Source organism: Felis catus, chromosome A1 (assembly GCF_018350175.1).
Source record: "Felis catus isolate Fca126 chromosome A1, F.catus_Fca126_mat1.0, whole genome shotgun sequence".
Taxonomy (NCBI): Eukaryota; Metazoa; Chordata; class Mammalia; order Carnivora; family Felidae; genus Felis; species Felis catus.
In genome coordinates this window covers 30016412-30031984 of record NC_058368.1, presented here as the reverse complement: position 1 = coordinate 30031984, position 15573 = coordinate 30016412, and the positions used below count along the sequence as shown (strand labels likewise).

At 47.1% G+C, this 15573-nt stretch overlaps 2 long non-coding RNA genes across 7 annotated transcripts in view; one reads left to right on the top strand and one right to left on the bottom strand.

The window, feature by feature from the left end:
* The window catches only part of LOC102901843, a 116430-nt gene extending 108839 nt beyond the window's left edge, over nucleotides 1-7591 (bottom strand). For 4 of the 6 annotated variants that reach the window (XR_006595237.1, XR_006595231.1, XR_006595233.1 and 1 more), the window contains exons 1-5: nucleotides 6465-7591; nucleotides 5975-6077; nucleotides 5318-5503; nucleotides 3180-3358; nucleotides 61-262 (exon numbers count right to left, since the gene is read on the bottom strand). This is a non-coding gene — a long non-coding RNA (uncharacterized LOC102901843). The remainder of the gene's footprint in view (nucleotides 1-60; nucleotides 263-3179; nucleotides 3359-5317; nucleotides 5504-5974; nucleotides 6078-6464) is intronic. The other 2 variants (XR_006595232.1, XR_006595234.1) reach the window with 2 other exon arrangements.
* A 135-nt stretch (nucleotides 7592-7726) lies between these two features.
* Nucleotides 7727-12542, top strand: LOC123384323. Its single transcript, XR_006595242.1, has 3 exons — nucleotides 7727-7846; nucleotides 8342-8497; nucleotides 10603-12542. It is a non-coding gene; the product is annotated as an uncharacterized LOC123384323 (long non-coding RNA).
* The last annotated feature ends 3031 nt before the right edge of the window (nucleotides 12543-15573 follow it).

Sequence of the window (15573 nt, the reverse complement as noted above, 5' to 3'; positions counted from 1 at the left end):
TGGATTGTTTTTCCCAGATGTAACTGGCCAGGATTTAAAAAAAAAAAAAAAAAAACCTACCATGCTTCTCTCTCAAGGGGACAGCATGGGGCGGCAGACCCAAAGGGCTCCGAAAGAGACAGCTGTCAGCTCAGCAGCTCACTGTGAGGACCGCTCTGTGCAGAGGTGTGGAGGCTGGGACCAGTCAGGCTTCAGGCGCCAAAGATTCGGCCCTTCACCAGCCCAGGGAGCCACCGCAGATCCCTCCACAAAGCCCAGATGCCTGCAGAAAATAAAAAGAAGTTTGCTTGGTACTCCGCACCAGACCAGATGGCTCCTTTTTGGATAAGACTTTCGAAGTGTCCAGAGTATTCTTTCTTCTCAGCTCACCCCTGAAGCAGCCCCTCTGATCGCACTTGCCCCCACCCCCACTCCACAAGCTGCTCCTCCCTGGGGCCTCTGTGAAAATGGGTCAGCTTTGGAGTGTTCTGGAAAAACAACTTCTCCCTGGGCTTACCAGTTTCCGGGAGAAATAGCACCTTCTTGTGCCTGCAGGACTTGGCTCCTTCACATTCACCCTTCCCCTCCATCCCCCTCACTGCCTGGCTTCTAGCACTTGAGTCTTACCCATCCTTCAAGGCCCTGAAAATCACATCGCCCCCCAACGTCTTCCTAGACTGCCTAGTAGGAGTTTCTCTCTCCTTGTTCTCCTGTTACACTTTATTTGTTATAACCCTGTGTTAAGTCTACTTGCCTTCTACTTGCTGTGGCTCTAAGTTTCGCTCACACTCTCGATTTTAAGGCCTTGGAGACCAGAGCTGCACTGGGCTCACTGCATTAGCCTCGGGGCCTGCCACTGCTTAATCAATGTTTGCTGGGTTCATTAGAGTAGGTGAGTTAAGAGCTGGAAGCTATACTGTTGCCGTAAGGAGAGGCAGGTGTTCCCAGAATGAGTCTGCTTCTGCTAGAGCTGCCTGGATTTCATAACCTGGCATTATTGCAGGGGGACTTAGGGATGGCAGGCGGGAGCCATGGTTATAGGTCTGGGAACATCCACTGGTCAGGCCTGCCGGCAGGGAGGAAGAACAACGTCGTGGCCCTGGGAAGAGTTCTGGCTCAGACAGGGTGGGTCGGATCCTGGCTGCCTGTACCAATTTCGAGGCCTGGAATAACAGGCAAGTGTCTTCTCATGTTCTGATCCTCCATTTAGTCAGCTGCAAAGTGATCATAGTCATTCCTACCCTTGCAGGTAATTGTAGGAAGATAACTGTAGGTGCGCGTTGCCTGGCACCTAATCGATGCGCACTGAGTTCTCTAACTCATTCATTGATGGAGGATGTAAATGAGGACAGGGCACAGCCTGGAGAAGGGGGATCCACAGCCCATGAGCAAGGGTGGTTCTTGTGATACAGGTTAGTGACGATATCTGGGTGTGGATACGTCTGTACACTGAGCTACTGAGACCTGAATTCTGTCCTAAAAACTCTGGTACCCACAGAATATGTAGAATAACTTTTCTGAGTTTTGACTACACTGGGTCAAAGCTATGCTTCCCACTACCTCCACATGGTTATTGTGAATAATAAACCACCGCAGGCTGTTGAGTCTTTGATGAAATGCAAACATATTGCACAGCCCGGTGCCCAGGCCCTAGTAAGCAAGCCTTGAATAAGGGTTCCTTTTATTACAATCTTTTTTTTCCCTCTAGACTCCAAGTTCCATGGAGTCAGGAACTATGTCTGTTTTGTTTTGCACCTTGTACTCAGATGCTGAACACAGAACCTGACAGGTTGGGGCAGGGGAAGCTTTATGAATATCTTTTGAAGAAATGAATTAATACCCATCTGGCATTGTTTAACTCTAGAGCATGGAGGCTGTGATGATCCTTAATGTTTATTTCATTCTATGGCATTCAATGATTTCTAGTCAGATGGGGGGACCAGTTCAGGTCAGGAAGTATTTCAGCTATTGAATCTGTGATTGCGTTGCTTCATGAATAAAAATAAATCAACATTTTTTTTCTCTCTCTCTCAATCTAGTTATTATCTCTGTGCAATAATTGGGGATTGGGAGAAATTCTTGTTCCTTCTTTGTTAGTGTTGACCAACAAACTTGTGAACTTGAATGCATGTTAGCAACTAGTATTGATTAATCTGATTTGCAAGCTTGGGCACATAACTTTACTCTGGAAATCCTGCACATTTTCTTGACCACAGCCACAGACAGTCAGAGAATAATCTGAATCCCTGATCACTATGAGCTTCCTCCGGACCAATGACCCACACTTTTGACCCTTCCCAAACTCATGTCTCCAGGAATGGAAAGGAAGAGAGAAGCCACAATTTCTCAGGTGCCAAACTTTGTGCAAGGACTTTGCATTTCTTTAGTAGTATTTCATGCTGCCCACGAATTAAGTATCTTAGATCTTCTTCTGGGCACGTTTGCCTTCTCCCTCAAAGTCAGGTTTAGCCCCATGACTTGCTTTGAGGATGGACATGTGAGCAGAAGAGATACACATTCTTTCTGGGATAAAGTTTTAAGAGCCAGCATGCTATTTTGCACACTCACTTTCCCTCTCCCATGATGATGTGCCACATGATGAAGCCTCCTTCAGGTTAGGACCCAGAGTGAGGATAATCTGGAACAGAGTGCCCAGCTAATTCTCAAGAGTGAGTGGCATTAGCAAGAAGAATGTCTTTGGAGGTTTAAGACACTGAAACTTAGGAAGTCATCTGTTACTGCAGCATAACCTGAACTATCCTGACTGATATAATATGTCAGTTCATTTAAGCCTCATAAAAAAGATCCATGAGGTGGGTGTTAGGAGATGATTCTTCATGGGTCTTATGCATTTCTACATACATGTCTTACAAAGAAAGCTATAGTTCCCTTTATTCCAGGATGTCTTCTCAAGGACATCTGTATAGCAAATGGCCTGGAAAGGTAGAGATAGTATCACCCACCAGAGGAAAAGGCAGGCATACTTACTGCTTGTTATAAACTCAGGATCCCTAAGCCCGGGTCACTCTCCTATATAACACCGCTCACCGTGTGTGTAGGTAACCAGTGTGACAGGCTAACATGTTAGATGGAATAAGGGAAATTAATGTCTATTAAATAACTAGTGTATTTCAAGCACTGTGCTAGAATGCTATTTTCCAGAGTTCTTTAAAAATTAGCATTGAACTATCCCGACTTACCTAGTTTTGATGCCTAAAGGAAGACATTTGTCTCAGTCTCGGCATACATCACACCCATATTCGACTGCCTTCTCCCCAGCAAACAGATGACCCGGAGACTGTGTTAAACTGTCGGATTTCCAATAATTTAATGTCCAGGGTACCTTGCGCAGTGATAGGTCTGGGAGCTCTGGAGGTCTCTGGAAGAAGCACAGAGTATGTGTAGAGCCAAAGACCTTGGGGGCACCAAGGGCACTCAGATCCAAGCAGTGGCCTCACGCCATCTCCCTGCCCTCCTGTAGGCAATGCGACAGGATGAAGGGGCACCAGGGGCTTGGCATAACTAGCATAATTGAGCTGCAGTGGGAGTACGCATTTCCCCCAACTACAAAGCCCAAGGCTCTCAGATCCCAGGAAAACTGAGCCAGAGCTTCACGCCTACCCACCCTCAAACCATCCTTTTCCAGTGGGACACAATAGAAGGGACTGGGGCCCACAGATCTGGGTTCAACTCTTGACTCAAACTCTAATCTACCTTAGTGACATGGGGGCAAGATTTTTAACTTCTCCGAGCTTCAGTTTTTTCATCCATAAAGGGGAATAATCATATCTCTAACTTGTAAGGTTTTCATGGAGACTAATGAATGAGATCCCGTATGTAAAGCACAACGTCCAGCTCATAGTAGTCTTTCAATAAATAGCAGCAACTCTTATTACCGTCATCATTTTGTTTTGACTGAGGAGACAGAACATCCCTTCAAACAAAAGAAAATTAAAAACTAGGTACAGAGCCACTGGCTGAAAGCCAAAGGGGAAGATAAAGCACTATAATTGCCTCTCCTGGGAAAAGCAATAAATCCAGGCAGCTGTGCTGCTCCCATTCTGTGGCGGTGTGAGAGGGGGGCTGTGTCAGAGAACTTCTGTCTCAGAACCTGAGTGTCCACCATGTACAAGGCACTCTCTGGGGGGATGTAAGGGGTGCAACGAAGAGGCAAGCACTGTTCGGCCTTCCAGGAGTTTATTCTCTACAGAGGCTAGCACAAAGGGAGGATTAGATAACAAGAGATAGATAATAAAGGTAGATAATCGTTATTAGCTACCAAGATTGGGACAAAGGGAGGATTAGAAAATATTGTATTATGGGGAAAATTGAGAAAAGGGAAGTGATGTGCACAGGTGTTCACGGTGGCTGAGCTTTCATTCTGGCAACAGGGCGTTAAGACAGGCTTCATATATGGATATTTGGGATGAGTAGATGAAATTTCTTTTTTATTGCTTTTTAATTTTTTTTAATGTTTATTTATTTTTGAGAGAGACAGAGACAGAATGCGAGCGGGTTAGGGGCAGAGAGAGAGGGAGACACAGAAGCAGAAGCAGGCTCCAGGCTCTGAGCTGTCAGCACAGAGCCCAACGCGGGGCTCGAACTTGTGAGCTGTGAGATCATGACCTGAGCCAAAGTCCGTCGCTCAACCGACAGAGCCACCCAGGTGCCCCTGAAATTTCAAGAGCGACATGGGAAAAGGGAGGGCAATTAAGCAAAAGGAAAATAATGAATCTGACAAGGATTGGGCCCATTCGGGAGCAGAGAGTAGTATGATTTGGCTGGAAAGTGTTATGGGATAACCAGAAAATGGAGTCTACACAATGGATGGCCTTGAGAGCGTGCTTAATCTGGTCCTCAGCGAAGAGTGACAGGCTTAGAACTATGTCTAAGCGAGACGAACCTGGTGGCTCTACATAGGACAGACTGGAGGAGGAACACTTTAACAGCAGAGAGACCATTTAGGGAAGTAAGAAGCATCTGAGGCTGGAAGAATGGGAGCCCTGGATTGGAGGGGGAGCGTCTACAAGGATAGAGAGGGTGAATCCGGGAAAGGTGAAAATTCTATATTCAAGGAAGAGAAGCATGAGGAGAAGCTTAGCAATATCTAAGCCATGTAGCAGGCATCCCTGTGCTGGACCTAGAAAGGTACCGGCAAAGCACTCCTGTGATGTGGTCACCACCCACACGCTATGGAGACCGCACGTTCCAGAAGACTTGTGCTTAACAGGACCAAATTGGTCAAGGATTTAGGGGATGAGCTTAAGCAGTAACTTTCTAACAAATAAGGGGTATTACCCACACAACAATAGACTAAGCAAAGAAGCCAGGGGCTCACCTTTTCTGAAAGCTTTTAAAGCTGGACGTGATGCTGGATGCCATTCCACTGGTCAGAAGACTGAATTAGGTCAACTGGGCTTGCGAGGTTGGCTCGGGCTTGAGCGTCTCCGAACCAGAGTACATGAGGCTTCCTGAGGAGGAGATCCCGAAGGACTCCCCGGTCAGGGCCATTTCCAACAGTCCTCTAGGCAACCCAGGAAGAAAAGGAAGAGGAAATTAATTTTCGATTGACTACAGACATTAAGTATTCGACTACCCCTTTCCCAATGACAGCCCAGTGGGAAATGTTGACATGCACGGCTTTGGCAAATGAGCTTTACAAAGTAAAGCACTGCTTCTTCTTACAAAGCAACTCACAGTTTGAATTGAGATTCTGACATATGTTTATGTTTTGACCCAATAATTTTACTTCTAGGAATCTAGCCTCAGAAAATGATCAAAAGTACAAAGATTTATATGCCAAAATATTTACAAAGGAGAAAAAAAATGGGGAAAACAAACTGAACGGCAACAATAGGGACAGAGTTAAATAAATGACGGTATGTCTGTTTATGAAATACTTTGTAGACATTAAAAGTCATGTGTCTGAAGAATAAGAGAAGATGTTCACAAAAGAATGCTAAATGGAAAAAGCAGCCTGATAAATTATACATACATTGTGATACCATGATGATTCCATGGTGGAAAAGTAGCAAACTCAGAGGGAGGGAATCGAGGCAGCCTTCCTTCTTCTTACTTTTCTGAACCTTCAAATACTCCTGTAAGTATTTATTAACAATAATAATAATGAACATTGGTTGAAGTCTTAGTGCATGCCACATCCAGTCTTAGAAACTTTATACACATATCAAGTCACTTAATTCTCATAATGACTCTATCAAATAGGCCCCATTATTAAATCCATATTATAGTCAAAAAGAGTCTTGGAGCCAGGTTCTTTGTTCAAAGCGATCCAGCGAGGACAGGGTAGAGGTGAGACTCGATGTTAGGTCTCTGTGGTCCCAATCTTTCAAACTTACTTCATTAACTCGCCTCTAGGATCAGTAAATATACAGGTGGGGGTAATGCTCCTAATTTCAAAAATGCCCTCCCACTGCCCCCACCCACCGCCCCATACACACACACTCTACTTTATAAGGGAATACCGGGTGTTTAGTGGAGGAAAGCCAGACATTCCAGAACTAGACTCTGCTTTTATGTCAAACCATTCACTTTTTACGCCAATGTCACCAAAACACTGATGATAGGACCTTGTTTTCTGTGGGAGGAACGGGGATTATAAAAGGTCAAAGAAAATGACTTCACATTGTTAGCAATTAGCTAATTAAGTAAATTATGTGAAGTATTTAACACTAGAACTAGTCATTAGAGTTTACAAGTAGATTAAGAAAAAATAGGAATGGGTTTTGTACTTTGGAATAAAATGAGATGGGAAAGAGATGCCTTTTTCTCCCCTGGGAACCCTTCTGCTTTGAGAAGTGCAGTCAGGCTCACGGAGGTCCCAGGCCAGCCCCTCGTCAGCTGAGTGAGGACCTTGGCCCAGTCACTTACCTTCTCTGGGTCTCAGTTTCCTCATCTGTAGGGGGAGGTCCAGATGATTTATACATTCCTCGCTCTGATTATCACTGCTTCTATGACAAAATTGTCACTGCTTCTATGACAAATTCTATGACAGAGGACAAACCTGTATCTGAAAAGGCTGGTCGGCTGCCTCCCAGACACAGGAATCCAGCATTTTGCACGACCTTTCTCCTCTAGAAAGAGGACCCCTTTTCTTCTCCCCAGCCCGGCAGCCCCAGCTGAGATCACAAGCCTTTCATCAGAGCTTTTTTGTGATAAAGCAGCCGAAGTAGGGGTGAGGCTAGGAGAGAAAGTGGGATCAGTGATGATGGAGAGCTTTTGGGTGCTGTAAGAATCTCTAGACCGTATTCCTACCCACGCTTCCTGATTGGAACTGCCCAGAGAACTGTATTCTGATTCCATTGTTATTGTTTCTTTTTCCCCTTTAAAGCACTGTCTATGGGAATAAAGGCTCATAATCTCAGGGATCGCTGAGCTAATTTATAAAATGAGAAAAGGAAGTTATTTTCTGTGCACGTAGCATGATATTCCCCCTGACAATGCACACACTGGGCTGGCAGTGCCTGGCTCGCTTCTCCAGCCCACTTGATATTCTGCTCACAGTGCAGAACACAGGAGGGTCAAGGCCAAACATAGATGATGCACAATAGAAACACGCCAAGAGCAGGCTGTTTTCCGGGGACCAGAAAATGTTACCCTATTACTGTTCAGGGACAGCGAGAAACAGAAAGAGGAGAGGGCCCTCAGCGGTGTCTGAGGGACAAACACCTGCGTTAAATCTCAACAGGATCCACCTGCAGGAACCTCAAAGAACAGAAACCTCTCTCTGAGCCACGCGGCCCCTGGTAAACCGGTAACATCTAGCCAGCCAGGGTCCAGGCACACGCAGGCCCCATGGAGTACGTGGAGATGGGTGAATTGAGGCGGGCGAATATGAAAACAGACAGTGAGTAAAAGATTGCCCGTGGGCACGGACGCTCAGCCAAGGGGAGAGTACATTTCCTCTTCCACAAGCCTCCCCGCTCAACTGAAAGGTTCTTAATGCTAGAGCTGGAGTAAGGATGAGGAGCTCCTGGTGATTCCCATTTCTTGACCGATGCTGTGGACCAGACCTGGTGCTATGGGCCAGAGTTATTTCATCTGAGTTATTTTCAATCCTCACAAGTACCACATGTCATAGTTAAGGAGACCGAGACTCGGAAAGTTTAAGAAACTTGACCAAGCTAACACAGCTAGTAAATCCCACAGCTGGGGGGACTGGAACCGGAGTTTGATTGTTCCCAAACCAGCCCTTGTTCCATTATGCCACATGGTCACCTCCCATCCATATGTCGAGAGCTTGTTATATAGAAAACACAATGGATGGCAGTGTCTGGGGGGGTGGGGGGCGTGGGAGTGGGAGAGAGAGGAAGAGGTCATATGTGTGTGTGTGTTTGTACAGAGATCTCCAAACACTGCGTGATCTGAACACAGATCAGTCCAGTGGGGCAAACCGCCCAAACCTCTGCTTGGCCATCTTTCCTGATTCCGAGAATCCTCCCCTGTGAAGGCAGCCAGGCCAAGTTACCAGCCATCGCTGCCGGGGCTGGAAGTAGAGGTGAGTGTGACCTACCCCCCCGTGTGTCACAAGCTGCTCCCACCATGCGCCCACCTCTTCAGCATACTATGCCCGAAAAGGTTCCACGCAGGCCACTGGGCCATCCGTAGACCAGCCTACCACACCAGCTTCCCGAAGCTTCTCTCTGGCTGCCAGGGAGCGGAGGCTTTGGTGAAAAGCAGCCATCACAGTGAGCATCAGAGGGCTGAGGAGGAACCGGGACCCCGTGCTGCGCTTCAGTCTGCACTGTTGTGCAGCTTGACTTCTGTTAGGCTTGTCTTGGTTTTCCTCCAATCAACCCATGTTTCTGGTTGTCACCGCCTTGCTGCGTAAAAGCAGAAGCCTGGGTCTCCTTGCTGCTTCCCCAAAACAAGAGAGAAAATGAAGAGATTAAACAAAAGAAAACAAATGGCGTCTTCCTATGATGTATCTACAGACAGGGTGCCTGCCTATATCGTGGGCAGTTCGAACTGGAACCTTCTGGGAGTGAAGCCCCCCACCCCGCCCCCTGCTATTAATAATTACATCGGGACCGTCAGCACAAACTGGACCGGCCTGTGCAAGACAAGATGTTTCTGTGGAATAAGTCTCTGCAAACAGGGTCCGTGTCATGGCTCTTTCCTGGGCAGCACGTAGCATATTAGGAGGTGGTGGTGGTTTTCAGTAATAAACCTATGAAATGAGAAGAAAAGAAACGGGGTTGGGGCCAGCAGAGTAGGTAAAGTGGCCTTTCCTGCCGTTATCTTTCCTTGCAAACTGTCAACAGTCAGAGATGTCCCTACACTGGGCCCCACCTTCCTCAAAGCCTTTAAGCTCTTTGCAGGCACCATTCTGAATAAATTCTCTCGGGCCAGAGATATTTGCATTGCAACTGTGAAGGAACCCCTGAGGGACAGGAGTGGCTCCAAGCAGCCTGGGACCTGGGAATCCTACAAAAGGTAGAAGGAAGCCTGCTCAAGCTGCCCCCTGCGGTGAGGTTTTTCAGAAGAGAAAACGCCTCCTCCCCCTTCCTCTCTTTTCAGAGATTTAAAGGGAATAACCTGGCACTGGCGAATACTGAATCCTTAAGATTAACTGGCTCTAAGTGTTGTCGATTCAGGGTTAATGAGGGCCAAGCTGCTGAGCGTGCCTCATGTGCCAGGCTGGCACCCTCACCCGCGTAGGAGGGGGCCAAGCAGCACCTCTCGGAGGTATAGCCCCAGGGGTTGCAGGATTTTTTACCTCAATACCCAGGGTTCATTGTCGCTCGAAGAATGAACAGGTGGACACAGAATAATAGGCGCCAACAGACCAAAGTTTATTAGAGTATAAGATCAGAAAGTAAGAATCACAGGAAAGCTCTCTTTACAGAGAGGGGGCATCTGAAAGTGAATGCCCACGGACTATAGGCAAGGGGCTTGTTTTATAGGGTTTGGGGGGCCCCCTTTCCTTCTCCCTTGTTTCTTCACAGGTTCTACCCTTATTGGGTAGATAACTCTACGTGTCTAGTCATCCCTTTCTTTTTTCTTTTTTAGGTTTATCTATTTATTTTGAGGGAGAGAGAGAGAGTGTGCCCAAGCGGGGGAGGGACAGAGAGAGTGATTGAGAATCCCAAGCAGGCTCCATGCTGTCAGCGCAGAGCCTATTGTGAGGCTCGAACCCACGAACTGTGAGATCATGGCCTGAGCTGAAACCAAGAGTTGGAAGCTTAACCGACTGAACCACCCAGGCCCACTAGACATTCTATTTTGATTGACTCGTTTCCACTTCATGAGGGATGGTCTCTGGCCGTACTGTTCTTTGAGCCTCGCGTGTTGTACGGTCTACTTATTTTTAGTTAGGTCTTTTGTCAAATTCCTGAGGCAAACCTGAGGGGGAGTAGGTGATGTCACACACTTAAGAGGAACTTTATGCCCGAGGGAGTTTGCTGGAGGTCAGCAGCGCCCAGGAGAAATGTTTTAAAATTTGTGTTTTCCCCCACCCAGGGACCTTCAGGCCCTAGCCTCTCCCCCTCTGCCTACCGAATCCTATCTTTCCCTAGGATACTGAGATGCCCCACCCTTGGCGGGGGCCACTCCAGAATCTGCTCTGTGCTGTTGACAAAAATGAAGTTTCTCTCCCTGCAGGCAATGAAGATGGCCATGCAAACCGGAGCTCTGCGGCCCGGCGACAGCAGAGCAGCACCAAGAGAGAGCTTCCGGGGTATTTCTTAATTGGGCGCGCAGAAGCCAAAGTCTACTAATGGCCGTTTAAATACCAGCACCATTAGCTGTGTCGCTGCAGAACTACCTACCAGATGTGTAACAACCATATTTACTGGTCTTTCTGCAGCTGGTTGTACCTTCTCTGGGCTTATGCCCCATTCGTTCAAATGACTGTTTCCCCATCTGCTTCGAGGAGAGCGCCTCCATACAGCCCCAGGACACGGTGTCCAGTGTGCTCCCAGAGGAGGCCCCGTACAAGACCCGGAGGGGAACAGTGTAGAGGTCAAATGACTGCTACCATCTGATTTTTATTAAAAACAACATTTAAACAGAACAACCATTCTATTGCCACCAGGGTATTCTATTTTTCTGCTGGGAGAACAAAAGCTCTGTGAATGTTTTATTCAGCAGTAACTAGAACACTGTTATTATAAACTTTCTTTCCCAAACGAATTCCCTGAGCTTATGCTGCCAGAATTCCTCCTCTCCAGGGCAGTTCTGCCTTCACTCATTGACTTCTGAGATCCTTCTAGAAAATCTGCCACCCGGACTCCAGCAAGCAGCAGATGGTCTCAGGGGGGGCTGTGGAACTCATTGTGGTGCAGCCCCGCCCAGGATGGCTCTGAGAAAAGTGACAAGCTATGTTTTCATTGGAAAGCAACACCATGCTATGGTCCTTACCATGATTCTCTTCAGGAGCAGATCAGAGCCTGGTGAAAGGCCCTCGGGGTGGGGGAGGGGTGTCCCTATCTTCACTGTCACCTCAGGAGTTCTGGGTAAAGCGTCACCTCCAAAAGTCAGCCTGTCAGTCAAGGACCCTCTAAGTCAGTGGAGGGAAATATCATCCAAGGGGAGAATGTGAAACAGGGTATACCCCAAGTTCTAGAACTTTCTAGATGGTTCCACCAATAGAAATAGGAGCCTCTCCTAGGACACTACTGGATCCCTAGGATGGATTTACCTTTGATGTTGGTACCATTCCAATATCTCTGATGGAGTCTGACAGAGGAACTATACAGTTGCAAAAGCCAGCTTCCCTTTGAAAGTTCATTCAGATTGACCACTGTCAGAGGAGAAACTCTCCCATTATGGCAGCATCAGGCAAAGCGACCACTGGGAGTGAGCATTAAAAAGAAAACAGTGATGAATGACCAGGAGATGAAGGACAAGCTAAAAAAAAAAAAAAAAAGCAGTGACCAGAGACAAAATGGGAACAGCAGGAATGGTGAAAAGCAGTGGTCACCGAATAAGGTTGCTGTGCCACAGTCTATTAGCTCGGTATCAATTCCAACTTGTATCATCTTCTCTGTATCCCAGCAAAGGAAGACTGAAACCACATCTCCCAGTCTCCGGTATGGCTACATTTCTGGGTCCGTGCAGGTTCAGTGAACAAGATCCACTTACAGAAGCTTTGGAAGGTGGAAGGCTTTGCAAGTGTGCCAGTGGTTAAGTGGGTACCAGCAGAGGTGAGGGTTGGCAGCAAAGGGGCTCCGCGTGCCGATGGCTGGTACCACTTTGGAGGGTATAAGGATGACACCAGACGTAGTAGCAGTTGGCAAAAAGTGTGACCTCAAAGCCGAATGTTAAATGGCAGCCTCTAGTTCTCCTGCCTCCAGCCTTTCCGGGGATTTGTAAGCACTTGCTTCTCTATGTTAAATCCTTCTGGCAATACCTAGAGTGGTGAGGCAGACTGGGTGAGTGTTCACCAACCCATTTTCTTTTCTCCTGTGCACCCAACTGACCTGTATGTCTCCAAGCCTTCCTTAAGAATTAGGTGTGACCCAGGGCGCCTAGGTGGCTCAGTCGGTTAAGCGTCCGACTTCGGCTCAGGTCGTGATCTCGCAGTTTGTGAGTTCAAGCCCCGCATCAGGCTCTGTGCTGATGGCTCAGAGCCTGGAGCCTGTTTCAGATTCTGTGTCTCCCTCTCTCTCTGACCCTCTCCCGTTCATGCTCTGTCTCTCTCTGTCTCAAAAATAAATAAACGTTAAAAAAATAAAAATAAAAAAAAAAAAAAAGAATTAGGTGTGACCCTATGTTAATGGACTGGGACCTATCCCAATCCATCACAGTTGGACACCACTTTCAGATCTGAGCTAAACAGCCAATACTTCAAAGCTTCCATGCTTCTCTCCCCTCTGCTTGTGGGATGCAGACAAGCACAGTGACCTTGAAAGCTACGTGTGGAGGCGGGGGAGCTGCAGGATGGAAGAGAACGAGCCTGGGTCCCTGCATCACTGTTCGGAAGAGAAGCTCTTGGCCGTCATCATGGCACCGGATAAAACCACAACCAGTCTTTGGGGGTGGCGGGGGGGAAGGAGGTGTTAGAGAGGAAGAAGATGTTATAGACACAATGACCAAGAACAAAATGGTGAAAGTAGCGGTCACTGAATAAGGGAGAAGACAACACCGGCTACTGCTATGGCGCTAAGTCTCTAAGGCTATGAGGTTTAATATGGCAGTTAGCAGCACCCCAGTTAAAAGACATTTCTGTTTCTGCTTCTGCCCTGAACGGACTGGTATCAGCTACCAAGGTGAAAGAAAGTCAAAATAAACCAATACATAAAACATACATAAAACAATACATAAAACCAATACATAAAACAATACATAAAAACATTATAGGCCACAACCAAAAAGAACACGTGAGCTGCAAGAATCTGCCTAAAAAGAGAGATTTGGAGTCAGTTTAAATTTCCTGAGTGAAGCCTCAGGAATGAAGTTCCTTTGATGTCATATTAAACCCTGGCCCACGGTATCATTCCATCCTTATCCTCCTCTGCCTGCCACAAACACTGAGCTCCAGACAAACCACAGAGAAGCCCCCAAACACACCACGGGTCTTTCTTTAATATTCCCCAGAGGGGCCGGGGCCCGGGAAACCATCCTTCTGGGTTCCAGGCCTAGAGATGGCCCCCAAGGAGAAGCCTCCCTGCTGGACAGATTAAAGGCCATCCTTTTCCACAGCGGACCTTGATTCCCAGAGCCATTCCCTTTGAATGAACTCCAGGAGCAGATGCAGATCTCAGAGACAAGTGGGCGCATCCCAAGCTACAGATGTGAGGCCTGGCAACTGAACTGACAACTCAAATAGCATCTCTCGTCGATGAGCCAGGCCAGCTGGTCTGTCCCACTGGCTGGGAGCGTGCCTTACAAACGTGCCTGCCTTTTATTTTCTGATGTGTCACAATTCACCCTTTTCCTTGTTTCGGAACGTTCTGGAGCACAGGAGGCTAATCATCCCTCATGGTGTGACATCTGTTTGAGATGACCGAGGGCTCAGGCCCAGAACCTCCCTACGTCATCATGAAGGCAGCCCTACAGTCACCGTCGGTCCATCCACTGCCATTTCCTTCTCAGTGGCTCACGAATCAAGAAGAGATGGAAAGGATGTTCTTCAGGCTGGCAATGAAAACACACCCTAAAAGAGAAATAAACTGAACTAAAAGTAGAGTTCAAAATAAATACCCATCCCTGTTCTGAGAAGATGATGTCCTTGTTGACTACAGCAAAGCAAGTAGCAGAACGCATGCATCTATTTTGGTCCCACCCCTGATAAAAACGAGCCTTCATTTAGGCTTTCAGGGGCTCAAAAGAAAGGGAAAGGGGCCTCCGCTCCTGCTGCTGGTGCCCATCTGTGTTTTGACGTCAGAACACAATAAACTTCGGCTCTGAGGGGACGTCTTGGAGTTGAGGACGAAGAGAGGGTGCTCCCACCTTTGGAACTCTTTCACAACAAAATGGCACCCGCTTGAAGAGTTCCTACTCACAACAAGTCTTGTAGAGGAGAAGATGTAAATTCTGACCCCAAGGAGCTGTGTATCTTGTCAACCCAATAACCACACTGAACCTAAAATTCAGAATGAGAAACAAGGGTAATAACTCTTTGTTGAGGGTAGAGCATGCACTGAAAACTGTACTAAACACTTTCCATACTTGATATCATTTAATTTACCCAACAGGACCCTGAGGTAGGTGGTTTTATTCCATTATATAGAGAATGATACTGAGTCTCCAAAAAATTAAGGACACTGTCCCAAAGCCATACCACTTGTGAGCAGCAGAACCAAAAGTCACATCTGGTTTTGTTTGACTCCAAATCCTGTTCTCTTAGCTACGGGCATCTTTAATTAAGATCAGAACTCATCTGGGTAGACATGCTTGCGGCTCAGGGGTAGAGATTGGGGACCAAATGTTGACTAAGACTGGGGACAAAGGAAGTTTCAGGTTTGGGACATGCTGCCAGGTAGGTAGGTTTGATCGACCCCCAGAGCTAGGTCCTTCCCATGGCAATTCCAGGCCAGGGGGGAACAGGTACAAGGAAGGAGGCCATCAGAGATCTCCCCCAAATAATAAAAATGTAGGGAACCTCGAGAGCAATGCTGTTAACCCCTGGGGGTAATTTCAGTCCACAACTTCTCTTTTTCAGCCTAAAGAAGCCAGACTCAAAAGGCTACATATTATATGATCCCAGAGAGAGAAAAGAGATCAGTGGTTGGCAGGCACCAGGAGATGAGGGTGGGGTCTGACTCTGAAAGGGCACAAGAACACTTTTGGGAGGTGATGGAAATGTTATGCATCCTAATTGTGGTAGCCTTTATACAACTGGCATTTAACTGCACACTTAAAGTTGGCAGATTTGGGACACCTGGGTGGCTCAGTCAGTTAAGTGTCTGACTCTTGATTCCAGCTCAGGTCATGATTTCATGGTTCATGAGTTTGAGCCCCATGTGGGGCTCTGTGCTGACAGTGTGGAATCTGCTTGGGATTCTCTCTCTCTCTCTCTCTCTCTCTCTCTCTCTCTCTCTCCCTCTCTCTCTGTTCCGCCCCAACTTGTGCTCTCTCTCTCTCTCTCTCAAAATAAATAAATAAACTTAAAAAAATTGATATATTTTA